This window comes from Dermacentor silvarum, chromosome 2 (genome assembly GCF_013339745.2).
Source record: "Dermacentor silvarum isolate Dsil-2018 chromosome 2, BIME_Dsil_1.4, whole genome shotgun sequence".
In the NCBI taxonomy this organism is placed as follows: Eukaryota; Metazoa; Arthropoda; class Arachnida; order Ixodida; family Ixodidae; genus Dermacentor; species Dermacentor silvarum.
In genome coordinates this window covers 7,267,360-7,281,943 of record NC_051155.1, presented here as the reverse complement: position 1 = coordinate 7,281,943, position 14,584 = coordinate 7,267,360, and the positions used below count along the sequence as shown (strand labels likewise).

The window sequence follows — 14,584 nt, the reverse complement described above, 5'->3', positions numbered from 1 at the left end:
GCTCGTTCTTCTTCAGTACAATTATCTCCCCGGAGAAAAGGAGCCGTCCCGGCGACCTACGGGCAGGAGAGCACAGGGGGGTCGAAATAAGGCTTTAGCCGCTGAACGTGCACGATTTCGCGCCCTCGGCGGCGCTTATCCGAAGGTGGCTCAAGGGTTTCTATCATGTAGTTCACAGGAGACGTTTGACTGACCACACGGTAGGGACCCTGGTACTTGGAAACGAGTTTCGCGGAAAGTCCAGGGCTGGTGGCGGGAACCCAAAGCCAGACTAGTGAGTCAGGAGCATAGGGTGCAGGAGAGGCGGAAGTATCCCAACGGTGCTTCTGTCGCTGCTGGTCTTCCGTAATAAATGTGCGGGCGAGCTGTCGGCACTCTTCCGCGTGTGCAGCAGCTTCGGACAGGGCAGTAGACTCCGTTGTGTCAGGGCGATACGGGAGGATGGTATCCATTGTGCAGGAAGGCTCGCGTCCGTAAAGAAGAAAGAACGGGGAAAATCCCGTAGTGGTCTGTGTGGCGGTGTTGTAAGCATACGTCACGAAGGGTAGAACGCGGTCCCAATTGGTCTGGTCAGATGCGACGTACATGGATAACATGTCGCCAAGAGTACGGTTAAAGCGCTCAGTCATCCCATTAGTCTGCGGGTGGTATGCAGTAGTGGTGCGGTGAATTACGTGGCATTCCTTGAGTAGGGCTTCTATAACCTCAGAGAGAAACACACGGCCTCTGTCGCTGAGCAATTCTCTGGGGGCTCCATGGCGAAGTATGATGTTACGCAGAAGGAACCATGCAACATCACGCGCAGATGCGCTGGGCAGAGGCGAAGTTTCCGCGTAACGCGTTAGATGGTCTATTGCCACAATCACCCAGCGGTTGCCGTCTGAAGTACTCGGCAGGGGCCCGTAAAGATCAACTCCGACGCGGTCAAAGGCGCGTCCAGGGCAAGGCAAAGGTTGCAATGGGGCAGCTGAGGAACAAGGGGTATTGTTGCGGCGTTGGCAAGCGAGGCAGGAGCGCACATATCGGCGGACGAATCGGTACATTCCGCGCCAGTAATAACGGAGTCGCAGGCGCGCGTACGTTTTTAGTACTCCTGCATGCGCGCATTGCGGGTCATCGTGAAACGCTGCACATATGTCCGAACGTAGATGCCGTGGGACCAAAAGTAACCATTTGCGGCCGTCCGAGAGATAGTTACGGCGGTAAAGGAGTCCGTCACGAACAGCGAAGTGGTGTGCTTGGCGACGCAGTGTACGGTCAGAAGAAGGCGCTGATGGGTTGGACAGAAAAGCCAGCATAGACACAATCCATCGATCCTTCTGCTGCTCCGAAAGCATGTCCGTGGCGGTGAGGGAGGACTCGCATATCGGTACCTTCGAATAATTGGGCTGGCCTGGCACAGGGGAGCGGGACAGGGCATCCGCGTCCGTATGTTTACGGCCAGAGCGGTACAGCACTCGAATGTCGTACTCTTGGAGGCGGAGCGCCCATCGAGCGAGTCGACCTGAAGGGTCTTTTAAGGACGACAGCCAGCAGAGGGCATGATGGTCAGTTATTACGTCGAATGGGTGGCCGTAGAGGTAAGGGCGGAATTTAGTTATGGCCCAAATGATAGCCAAGCATTCTTTTTCTGTAACGGAATAGTTGGCTTCCGCTTTCGTCAGAGCGCGGCTGGCGTAAACAACGACGTATTCATCGAAGCCACTCTTTCGTTGCGCAAGAACAGCGCCAATGCCGACACCACTAGCATCCGTGTGAATTTCTGTCGGTGCGCTGGGGTCGAAATGACGGAGAATCGGGGGTGAGGTTAGAAGACGACGCAGCGTCGTGAATGCGGCATCGCAAAGTGGCGACCAGGCCGAGAGGTCGTGGTTACCCGCGACAAGCTGCGTCAAAGGCGCTATTATGGTGGCGAAGTTGCGGATGAAACGGCGAAAGTATGAGCACAATCCGATGAAGCTGCGGAGTTCTTTGGTGGTCTTTGGTCGTGCGAATTCGGCGACTGCTTGGAGTTTGGTAGGATCTGGAAGCACACCATCTTTCGAAACAACGTGGCCAAGGATGACTAGCTGTCGGGCGGCGAAGCGGCACTTCTTGATCTTGAGCTGGAGTCCAGCATCGGCGAGGCAAGTGAGAACGCGTTCGAGTCGGAGCAGGTGAGAAGAAAAGTCCGGGGAAAAGATGACAATGTCATCGAGGTAACAAAGGCATGTCTGCCATTTGAGGCCGCGGAGGATGTTATCCATCATTCTTTCAAATGTGGCAGGCGCATTGCACAGGCCAAAGGGCATCACGGTAAATTCATATAAGCCGTCAGGCGTAACGAATGCCGTTTTCGGGCGATCTGACTCAGCCACTGGGACGTGCCAGTAACCAGATCGTAAGTCTAAGGACGAAAAGAATTCAGCGCCTTGGAGGCAGTCTAGTGCGTCGTCGATACGGGGGAGAGGATAGACATCTTTCCGGGTTATTTTGTTCAGGCGTCGATAGTCCACACAAAAACGAATTGTCCCATCTTTCTTTTTCACCAGCACTACTGGAGAGGCCCAAGGACTGTGGGAAGGCTGTATCAAGCCGCGTTGAAGCATGTCACCTACGTGCTCGTCGATGACACGGCGCTCCGTCGCGGACACACGGTATGGACGCTGTCGTAGTGGGACATGGCTACCGGTGTCGATGTGATGAACGACTGTAGCTGTACGCCCTAAACATTGTTGTTGGTGGTCAAAAGAAGTGCGAAATCGGGTAAGGAGGTCGACGATCTGCGCGCGCTGACTCTGAGTGAGCTGCGGATCAATACACCGAGCAAACGTTCTGTCGCATGCTGGCTCAGACGTAGAGACAGGAAGAGCCATGGCGTCAACCTGAAGAGGAGTCGAGTCATCAGGCACATCGTAGAGAAAGTTCGGCGCGAATTCGTCAGCAGACCCGAGGCACTCGCCATGTCGTAGGCTTGATGGACACGAAAACTGATTCGTAACGTAAAGTGCGCTGGAGCTCTGGCGAATGGGAAGGATGGCGAAGGGAAGCAAGAAGGGATGACGGCGTGCAGCAAGTTTCGATGGCGTGAAGAGAACTGTAGAATCGTAGAAAGCAGCACAGGAAACGGGCACAAGGGCGGAAGAGAAAGCAGGGATATCGGTGTCGGCGGCGACGAACACTCTAGCAGAAGAAAGAGGCAAATCTTCAGAAAGACCTCCGCAAAATGGAGTCAGCGCAAGTTCTGCACGGGCACAATCAATAACTGCGCGATTAGAAGAGAGGAAGTCCCATCCTAGAATGATGGCATGAGAGCAGCGGGGAAGAACAACAAACTGAATGTGATATAAACTGTCTTGTATGGCGACACGGACGGTGCAAGTTCCTACAGGCTCAATTGGCTCAGCGCTTGCGGTACGTAGCGAAATAGCGGAAAACGGCGTCGCGACCTTTCGGAGCGTACGGCGAAGCTGGTCGGCAATCACTGACACCGCGGCACCGGTGTCGACAAGCGCGTGAACAGCGATACCTTCCGCATAAACTTCAATGACGTTCGCAGGGGATAAGCGAGGGCTTGAGCAGTTCGATGAGATCGCAGTTCTTGCCTCCGGAACTGCGCCTTTTAGTTTTCCTCCACAGCGGGGGGGCGGCGGACAAGGGGGGACAGGGAACGTCGACGGGGAGAGGGAGACCGACGAGTGGTGAAACTTCGAGGAGCAGGAGACGAGGAAGCGAAGTGCGGAACAGGTGGAACATAGCGGAGCTGAGAGTCAGGTGTATTCCCTTGTGGTCTCGCAGTATCGGGAGGGTACCAATCCCGCCGGCGGCAAAATCGTGCCACGTGGCCAGCAAAGCCACACGCGTAGCAGATCGGCCGATTGTCCTGGGTACGCCACAGATTGTGAACAGGGGGCCCAGGCTGGGGTGCACAATGTTGAGCCGGACGTAGGGGCTGCGGAGGCGCGCAGAAGTCGCTTCTGGGCACGTAGTGTGAAACTGCAGGCGGAGGTCTTAGACTGGCAACGACGGCAGCGTACGTGAGCGGAACCGGCGCTGGAGGGGGCTGATGAGCGAGAGGTAGTGCGTCGCTCACTTGTTCGTGTATGACCCGACGTAGTTCCGGAGACAAGGAGGACTCAGACGACCGGGTAGCAGGCAAAAGGGACAGTTGACGCGCCACTTCCTCTCGAACAAATTGTTTGACTTGGTCGAGGAACGCGGAGTGGGCGGGAGCAGCATTGAAACTGTCGGTGAGGGCCGAAATCGTGTCGTCCGGCGCGGCAGCTCGGCGCGTAGTGAGGCGTTGTTTGCGGAGCTCGTCGTAGCTCTGGCACAGGGTGATCACCTCGTCAACCGTTCGAGGATTTTTCGCCAAGAGCATCTGGAAGGCATCATCGTCGATGCCTTTCATGACATTCTTTATCTTTTCACTTTCTGGCATAGTGGGGTTGATGCGCCGACAAAGGTCAACGACATCTTCAATGTAGCTGGTGAAGTTTTCACCCTTTTGCTGAGCGCGACCACGCAAGCGTTGTTCCGCACGAAGCTTTCGCACAGCAGGGCGACCGAAGACCTCTTTGAAATAATTAGTAAAAGCAGTCCAGGTGGTAAGGTCGGATTCATGATTCCGGAACCAGAGATGAGCGACTCCAGAAAGATAGAAGATGACGTTAGTCAGTTTATCCTTGTCGTCCTATTTGTTGTGCGCACTTACGCGGGCGTATGAGGAGAGCCAATCCTCGACGTCATGATCGTCGGCGCCACTGAAGACAGGAGGATCGCGGTGGCGTAGGGCACCGGAGCAGACAACAGGCGATGCGTGGGGAGGATCGGGCTGCTCGGCGTCCTCAGGCATGGCAGAGACGAGAGGGAGCGTCCGGCTGCGGAGTTCCAGGTCGGTAAAGGGCCCAGCACCTCCACCAAATGTAGAGGCACTCTAGTTTAATTAATTAGAGCGTAGAGCTCTGCAACGAGAGGTTACACAGCGCAGGCAACACAGGCACACGGTTTCGACCAACTCGTCGTCGTCGTCTTTCATGAAGCAGTGCATACTGCTCGTTCTTCTTCAGTACACTTCTATCTTCTTATGCACGACCTGACCGATGCGTCCTTCTCTTGTTCTTCCCTGAAATCAGCGGGCGTAATTCTTAACCACTGAATTGCAGGTACCTTTAAGGCTGACATGGGTGCCTTGCTCTGGGTTTGGGCTCTGGTTCGTACAGCCGATGATATAACTGGACGGCATACCCCAGTTACCGCTTCTCGTGAATCATTATTGTACAGCTGTCGCTTGCTCACTTCTTGATGTGGCTGTTAACCACAGTCATTCATCTCTCTATCTACGATAGATGTACTTCTCTTCCAGCTCCGATCTGTATCATCCACTCTCCGTACTCCAGATACATTTCCTAGAATTATATCGTATAATGGCTCTTCAAGGCACTTTGCCTTAAGCCACCCGGTATAATACGGCGTGGAGACTTGGATACGGGCTTCGGGTAGGTACCTCACTGTGTTGTCAGCCAAGGTAAATTGCGTTAGCACTCCTGTCATACCTTCGTCACGTATCAGGCTCCTCTTTACTAAAACTGTATTTGTGCCGCTATCTCTTAGCACTGTTGCCCGTTGTCCATGAACCTCTCCTACGACAGGTAGACAGCTCCTTCAGGTCTCATTCTTTCCGCTTTTCTCTCGGTACCTGTTGGTTCTCTTGAGTCTGGTTCACCTCTACACAGTTTGGTTGCGAATCGGTTTCTCCAGACTTGCCTATTACGCACGCTGTCTTTTGTGATGTGACGGACCTACACTCATCCGCACGTTGTCCCTTTCTATTGCATAATTGACACACTATTTGTTGGTGGGGGCGGCTGTTCCCTGCACGACAGTTAACGGCATGGTGCCCGGTACGATTACAGAGGAAACACCTTAACTGGGGTGGGCCCACGCTTCCCTGAGGCTCGTATTTTGCCTCGTCTACTTTCCCTCTGGCTAGGTCCTCTTTCACTCTTCCTAGGTTTCTCAGTCCCTGTGCCTCTAAAAATTGATCAGCGTGTTCGGCTAGATCGTTGAGTGTATTCAACTTTCTCTCTTTTAGGAACACACCCAGATTATTGCTACAGCAAGCCAAGAATTGCTCCCTGACCATGCAATCACGGACCCCCTGATAAGTCTCCACGAGATCGGCCATTTCCACCCACCGGTCAAAATAATTTGAGAGGTGACACGCAAATTGCTTCCCCGTTTCTGCGTCTTCCGGCCTGCAGTTTCGGAATCGCTCGCGAAAACCCTCCGCCGTAAGCCGAAATCTTTGTAGGAGTGCCTTCTTAACCTTGTCATAGTCTAGGGAGTCGGAGGCGGTCATCCTCCCAAAGACACTCAGTGCGTCACCTACCAGGCAAAGACTTAGGGCTGTGGCCCATTCACTCCAGTCCTAGCCTTGTCCGAGGGCTATCCTGTCGAACCGGTGCAAGTATGCATCCAAGTCGTCACGCTTTTCATCGAAAGGTGCCATTAGCTTACGCGGACAGATTTTGTTGGCTTTTGGAGACTGCGAGCCGGAGGACACTGACGCCGAACTCTCGTTATCGCGGTGACACTCCGTTGCTTTTGCCAATCTCAGTTTGAGTTCTAAAATTTCCTTTTCCCTAGCATGCACTTCCCGCGCTTCCGCAAGTTCGGCATCGCGTTCCACACATTCGGCCTCGCGTTCCTTTTGAAAGATCTCTCTCTGTTTCTCAATAAATTTCAGGGCTTCGTCCTTCGAAAAATTCAACTCTTTCACTAAGGCTAGAGTCTTGTCCCAATCCATTTCCGTCCCACAAAAATTCGTAATGGGGCAGGAAAAATCAATCCTGGCAAGCTCGCCAATTGTCACGAATTTCAGCGCTCCAGAAATGGACAGACACAGAAAGCAAATATGTGGAAGAACATTTATCTCAAACAGAAAAATGGTATTGTAGAAAAACAAACAGCAAACTATCCTACCACACTATAAACTATCCTACCACACTATAAACACTATACACACACGACACACTCCAAAAAACTAGCTATATAGATAAATAAACAATCGCTCACTACATATTAGTCTTCCGCTCGACTAAACCACGCGAAGTCACAAACAAAGGAACGTTCTGACCGTCGCCAGTCGTGTCGGACTCTGACTCAGCGTGGCAAAAGACGTTGGCCTGCGTGGTTCCGACGCAGCGTGGGCGTCGACCTCCGTCGAGAGCGATGAGGTTGCGTTCTTGCACCGAGACCCGCGTGGCACAGGACGCGGTCTGGGCCAGTCGGCCGTTGTGCCGCTGACGTGGCGTTGGCGATTGCCTTTGTGGCAAAGGACAGCAACCAGTTACGGCAACGTGGGGCTGGACCGGGGCCGCGGAACACAGCCACGGCGACGCAATCGGGGCTCAGGAGCTGAAGTTGTCGCTGGCCAACTCGCGAACGTCCCCTTTTCGGTCCATGGTCCCTGAAGCTGCTGCCTCCTGTCTCGAGAGCACAGCTGGAGATGAAACTGCTTGTCGACCACGTCAGCAACGCCAGCTCATCATCGCCTGCGTCTCCATTTTCTTCATTTCTTGTTTTTTTCTTTCTCGCGCTTCACGTGCTTCTCGCCTGTGGGTCCCTTGCTTGCTTGATCCTCATCCGTGGCGCTTACCCACTACGGGTGATTGGCCAAGAAGCCGGTGGTTAAATGTTAAACGGAAGAGGGAGATGGGAAAAAAAACTAGACGAAAAAGTAAATCAGGGTGAAGTATAGTGTTTATGATAATTTGGAAAGAGATTTACAGGGCAGAGACAGAATTAAAATCATTGTAGTTGTATAAAAACAGCACAAAAATTTTGGTGGTATTAGAATAATTTCGAAACAACAATTAGCGATTTAATGAGTTATCCAATTACTTATTTCGATAATTAACTGGGTAGTCTTTTTGTGTCACAAATATAGTCACAGAGGGCCACGCAGATGTTCCTGTGGCTAAAGCCTATTGAAGAAGCCCCGAAGGAGAGGATATTTTCAGTAGTTAGTGAAATACCCAATTTACGGAATGAAAATTCGAATTTCTTCCTCTGATTCCTAAAGCGATGACAAAATAATAGAAAGTGGTCAATGTTTTCGGGTTCCTGGCAGGTAGGACACAGAGTGCCAGTCCAGACCTGTTGAGGTAGAAATTTATTGGTAGGATTCGGCAGCGTAATTTTGTTATGGAGATCTCCAATTTACGTGTGGGGCACCATTTATTGTCCCACGAAACAGAGAAATGATTAAATTCCGACATTTGGATTTTCAGTTTTGTAGAATCTTGTAATAGGGAAAATTTTCTAAACCTAGCCGCCGTGACATAAGCCGAACTAGGCATGACAGACATAACTGGTCCATCAAGAGATATCCCCGCAAGTGTGTCAGCCATTTCATTTAAGAATATACCACGATGGCCTGGAACCCATACCAATCATACCAGACTTAAGTTAGGAGGGGTTAACAATTTAAATGTATTGGTTACAGTAGTGTCTGCAGATGAAGTGAGCGATGTACATACTGACAGTGAATCAGTCACTATAACCACTGTTGAGTAATTTGAAGGAAGTTTCCGCAGAGCTAAGATAATCGCTGCTAGTTCAGCAAAAAATATGGGTGTGAAATCCGGAAGGCGTATTGCATAAGACCAGGATAGTGATTCGGAGAAAATACCCACACCCGCTTTCTCTTCATTCATTGACGCGTCAGTCGCGATCACGTGATCTATTGCTAGTTGCGTTAAATGATCTTGTAACATGCCGTTTAAGTATGTAGTGGGCAGGAGTTTGGCATTCGATGGAAATATATCGTCAAATTCAATCATTATATTAGGTAAGGGTTTGTCTGAGAAAGCGATCTCGCGTATATTAACATTTAATGGATCTAGTTCAGCTTGTACAAACAAAACTTGCGGTCGAAGTAGGCGGGACCAGTGCTCATCGAAAAATGCCCTCATTTCCCTAATAAATACAAATTGTGATCTTCTCAAAGAAGATGCATAAATGTTTAAATATGTTTTTACCGTTAGAATGCGGAATCTGCAGGGAAGTGTAGGCAGTCGTGCTTCTTGATATAAAACATTGTTAGCTACAAATTTTGGCAAACCGAGACAATTCCGAATTGCCTCCCGCTCTAGAAGAACCAGGGGGTTAATTTTGTACGCTGGCCCACCAGAGAATAGCACGCACCCAAATTCCAATATCGGACGAACGTACATGCGATAAATCATCATTAAAGTGTGTCTGCGTAGCCCAGAGCAATGTCGGCCAAGTTTGCTTATCATGCCAACCGCGCGTGTCGCCCTAGATTTAACATGATCAATGTGATTTCGCCAGGTCAGGTTTGTGTCGTATATTACACCGAGATATTTGATAAAGTCAACTTGCGGAATAATTTCCTGATAATATTGGAGAGAGATATTAATTGGTACATTCAATGGAAACACAATCAAGGCGCTTTTGTTAACATTGAGCGACATTCGAATATTCGCAAACCAAGCTTCAAGTGTTCCCAAGTATGACTGTAGTGTACTCTGTAATGAGTGAATATCACTCGCAGACGCAAAGAATGCTATGTCATCTGCACATACATGTACTTGTACACTACCGCACAATGGAATTGAACTTAGTAAAATGTTAAACAATATAGGAGAAAGGACAGATCCCTGGAGAACTCCTCTTATTTGACTATATTTTTGTGTCACTAAGCCACGCTGAGAACAATAAAATTTTCTATCCTTTAAAAATTCATGTATCCAATTTATAATATATCGAGGGAAATCCATGCTATTTAAAACGTTTAGGAGTATGACATGTTCTACACTATCGTAGGCTTTAGCTAAATCAAGGGTCACTAAAGCTGCATACTGCCGCCTGTGCCGTGCAAGCTTAATGCGTTCCTCTAAATCGACATGGGCGCACCATATCGAGCGTCCGGGTCTAAATCCAATCTGACATGGGCTCAATAATGTATTATCCGTTAAAAATATCATAATACGAATGTGCAATACCCTTTCTATTAATTTCATAACGTTTGAGGTTAATGCGATTGGTCTTATAATCCCCCTGCTCAAAAACCAAGGAGCAGGATTGGACCCAGATAATATTTTTGCGAGTTTCCAGTCAGGAGGAATCCATGCGTTCATGAGGGAGTAGTTAACGATATTGGAGAGGTCTCGTGGGGAGAGGTCACACAATATTTTTAACATGCCTGATGTAATGTGATCAGGACCTGGAGCTGTGCCAGGGAGCAGCCGAATAACGTGCTGAAATTCTTCCATTGATACCTCTATAAAGTCATCCCCTGATAGAACCCCTACGAAGTTTACTTGCAGCTGAGTTGTAAAACGCTCTTCTAAGGCTTTTGCGATCTTATTTAATGATTCTAATAATTCTTTTGGTGACAGATTCACTGAATCAATATTTATGGGTACTGGAAAGGCCTTACGAGAGCGAAGAAACCTAAATAATGCTTTTTTATTATCACTTTTCGCTAAATATCTGTACCGTTTTTCATTATAATTAACCTTCGCTAAGAAAACTGTTCTTTTAAACGTAGCAGCAGCATATTTATAATTACTCCAATTAGTAGGGCACTGATTGGAAATAAGTTTCTTCCATGCAGCTTTTCGGCGTCGATAATCTCGTGCGCAATCACTATTCCACCATGGACAATCAATGCGCTCTTTTGTTGATGATACTACAAACTCTGATTTTTTAATAGTACCCTTCAAAATTGCACTAAGGCTCATCGCTTTAATATCTGTTTCCATATCTGTTCTAGAAGACAAGGTTGACTGTAAATTGTTTTTAAATTTTGCATAGTCCACGAAAGTATGCGTATGTTTATTTAAAGAAATGAGGGGGTTGTTAATTTCAATGACAATCGGGCGGTGGTCACTACTAGTGGCGGCATCCACCACAGTCCAAGAAGATGGAAATGCCTGAGCTAGCAAATGTCAAATCTAGGACAGATAGTGACTGCGAACGCACGAAAGTGGCAACTTTAGCATTTAAACATGTAAAATTTTTAACATTAGCCCAATCCCATAAACGTTTTCCAGATGAGTCTGTGCGGAAGCCCCATGACACATGATGTGAGTTGAAGTCACCCGCAAGCAATATGTACTTTTTGCAGTATGTTACTGCGACATCAAGTGGGCGTACGTTTTGCACTCCAGCGGGAAAGTAGGAGTTAATTATAGAGAGCGGGGCGCAACCCGGAATAGTTATTTCTAATATTAAGATTTCACATTCGGATGATAGGGTATGATGCAAAATTTTTGCTTTATGACAGAATTTAGACGAAATGAAAAAATGTCACAGTTTCGCCTTAAGGGCGAAGCAATGAATGCGATAGCAACACAGCAATGTCATACGAAGTAAGGTGAGCGGCTTTGGTAGCAATATGAATTGTAGTAAACATGAGCTTTAAGTAAGCAGGTGTGCTGCGGTGTAAGTAGACCGACATGAAGAGAGACTGGATGACCACGAGAAGGCGCGTGTGAAACAGTGGTGTTGATGAGAAGCGCTTCCCGTGGGCAGCGCGTGCGAAGGGACACACCGCTAGCGCTGCACTGCCGATCCGGGCAGCATTGCATGTGTAGCGTGCGTTGGAAAATGTGGCCCGACTATTACTAACTGAATGAACAAGCGTGGTGTGAGCGCGCACAAACACGAATAGATCACATTGAATGACTGCAGACAACGACTGTCAAAACGCTGGCAGCAAGCATACGCCGCTGCGGGCGAAGGTACGTGCGTCTATCGCTTCAACGGAAACTGAGCGGCAGAAAGTATAGATCGGCAGTTCCACTGCAGTATCCTTAGGCACCCTATGTTGACGGTAGACAAGCAGCCGCAACTGCTTGGTCCAGGATACTGTCTTTTAGAAAGTCAATCCTCGTAGGTGATTCTTTCACACACTTTTTTGTTTTGGAGTTAGGAGAACGAGGCATTTTGTTGTTAGGCGATCTTCTGCGTTTAAGAACTCGAGTGTCCATATCTACATCTCGATTGCCTAGAGAGTCTGAATCGGAATGGCATTCATGATCAACCTGAGCGGAAGTCGAAGGACGTACTGAATCCACACTGTTAGAAGGAAGAGGTGTCTGATATTTAGGTGATGTTACAAGTAAGGCGGCCGTATTTTGTGCACTGTTTGTTAGTGTCTGAGATATACCAGCCAATTGCGTTGATATTGTAGCAAATTGCTACATTTGGGTGGATGTCTCAGTTTTCCTTTAATTACTTATCTCCACCTAGCGGATTTCCGCTGAACTATTACGTCATACACTTGCCTTTGCTTCGAGTTGTCGACAAATTCGACTTCGCCCTGCCATCCGCTAGCCGCCTGGTTAGCTCAGGTGGTAGAGCGGCTGCCCCGGAAAGGCGGGGGTCCCGGGTTCGAGTCCCGGACCAGCACGAATTTTTCTTCAACTGCGAGGCTTTCTTTCGAGGAACCCGGTTGGGTTTCCATTGTAGCAAATTGCTACATTTGGGTGGATGTCTCAGTTTTCCTTTAATTACTTATCTCCACCTAGCGGATTTCCGCTGAACTATTACGTCATACACTTGCCTTTGCTTCGAGTTGTCGACAAATTCGACTTCGCCCTGCCATCCGCTAGCCGCCTGGTTAGCTCAGGTGGTAGAGCGGCTGCCCCGGAAAGGCGGGGGTCCCGGGTTCGAGTCCCGGACCAGCACGAATTTTTCTTCAACTGCGAGGCTTTCTTTCGAGGAACCCGGTTGGGTTTCCATTGTAGCAAATTGCTACATTTGGGTGGATGTCTCAGTTTTCCTTTAATTACTTATCTCCACCTAGCGGATTTCCGCTGAACTATTACGTCATACACTTGCCTTTGCTTCGAGTTGTCGACAAATTCGACTTCGCCCTGCCATCCGCTAGCCTCCTGGTTAGCTCAGATGGTAGAGCGGCTGCCCCGGAAAGGCGGTGGTCCCGGGTTCGAGTCCCGGACCAGGACGAATTTTTCTTCAACTGCGAGGCTTTCTTTCGAGGAACCCGGTTGGGTTTCCATTGTAGCAAATTGCTACATTTGGGTGGATGTCTCAGTTTTCCTTTAATTACTTATCTCCACTTCGCGGATTTCCGCTGAACTATTACGTCATACACTTGCCTTTGCTTCGAGTTGTCGACAAATTCGACTTCGCCCTGCCATCCGCTAGCCGCCTGGTTAGCTCAGATGGTAGAGCGGCTGCCCAGGAAAGGCGGTGGTCCCGGGTTCGAGTCCCGGACCAGCACGAATGTTTCTTCAACTGCGAGGCTTTCTTTCGAGGAACCCGGTTGGGTTTCCATTGTAGCAAATTGCTACATTTGGGTGGATGTCTCAGTTTTCCTTTAATTACTTATCTCCACCTAGCGGATTTCCGCTGAACTATTACTTCATACACTTGCATTTGCTTCGAGTTGTCGGCAAATTCGACTTCGCCCTGCCATCCGCTAGCCTCCTGGTTAGCTCAGATGATAGAGCGGCTGCCCCGGAAAGGCGGTGGTCCCGGGTTCGAGTCCCGGACCAGCACGAATTTTTCTTCAACTGCGAGGCTTTCTTTCGAGGAACCCGGTTTGGTTTCCATTGTAGCAAATTGCTACATTTGGGTGGATGTCTCAGTTTTTCTTTAATTACTTATCTCCACCTAGCGGATTTCCGCTGAACTATTACTTCATACACTTGCCTTTGCTTCGAGTTGTCGACAAATTCGTCTTCGCCCTGCCATCCGCTAGCCGCCTGGTTAGCTCAGATGGTAGAGCGGCTGCCCCGGAAAGGCGGTGGTCCCGGGTTCGAGTCCCGGAACAGCACGAATTTTTCTTCAACTGCGAGGCTTTCTTTCGAGAAACCCGGTTGGGTTTCCATTGTAGCAAATTGCTACATTTGGGTGGATGTCTCAGTTTTCCTTTAATTACTTATCTCCACCTAGCGGATTTCCGCTGAACTATTACGTCATACACTTGCCTTTGCTTCGAGTTGTCGACAAATTCGACTTCGCCCTGCCATCCGCTAGCCGCCTGGTTAGCTCAGATGGTAGAGCGGCTGCCCCGGAAAGGCGGTGGTCCCGGGTTCGAGTCCCGGAACAGCACGAATTTTTCTTCAACTGCGAGGCTTTCTTTCGAGAAACCCGGTTGGGTTTCCATTGTAGCAAATTGCTACATTTGGGTGGATGTCTCAGTTTTCCTTTAATTACTTATCTCCACCTAGCGGATTTCCGCTGAACTATTACGTCATACAACCTCGCTTTGCCGTTCTCTTTCCCGACCTGCCCCTCCAATCTTTCCCCCTTTCACATCTTTTACGGCGGGAAGCGGCGCCGGTTGCTCGGGCAAGTCGGTTCGCGCCTTTGTTTTCGATTTAGAACACTGGCAGAGCATGCTCTCCATTTTGTGTTTTCGATGCGTTAACCAAGGACCCTTGTTGACCCTCGGAGTACGCGGCGTCGCTTCTTTCACTCGGAAAGCGGATCCTGCCCCATCGATACCGACAAAAAAAGGGAGTATCGCACGAAAGTGCCTTATTTCTGAGAATTGTTACCCCAAAATGCCCTTTGTCACGTTTGCGCGACACACTTAAATTAA

General features: G+C 49.3%; 1 protein-coding gene and 1 non-coding gene across 4 annotated transcripts in view; one reads left to right on the top strand and one right to left on the bottom strand.

Annotated features, from left to right (window-relative positions):
- The window catches only part of LOC119441296 (autophagy-related protein 16-1), a 445,594-nt gene that overhangs the window by 143,265 nt on the left and 287,745 nt on the right, over positions 1-14,584 (bottom strand). The window lies entirely within an intron of this gene.
- Trnas-gga (transfer RNA serine (anticodon GGA)) lies at positions 12,907-12,980 on the top strand. Its single transcript has one exon. It is a non-coding gene; the product is annotated as a tRNA-Ser (tRNA).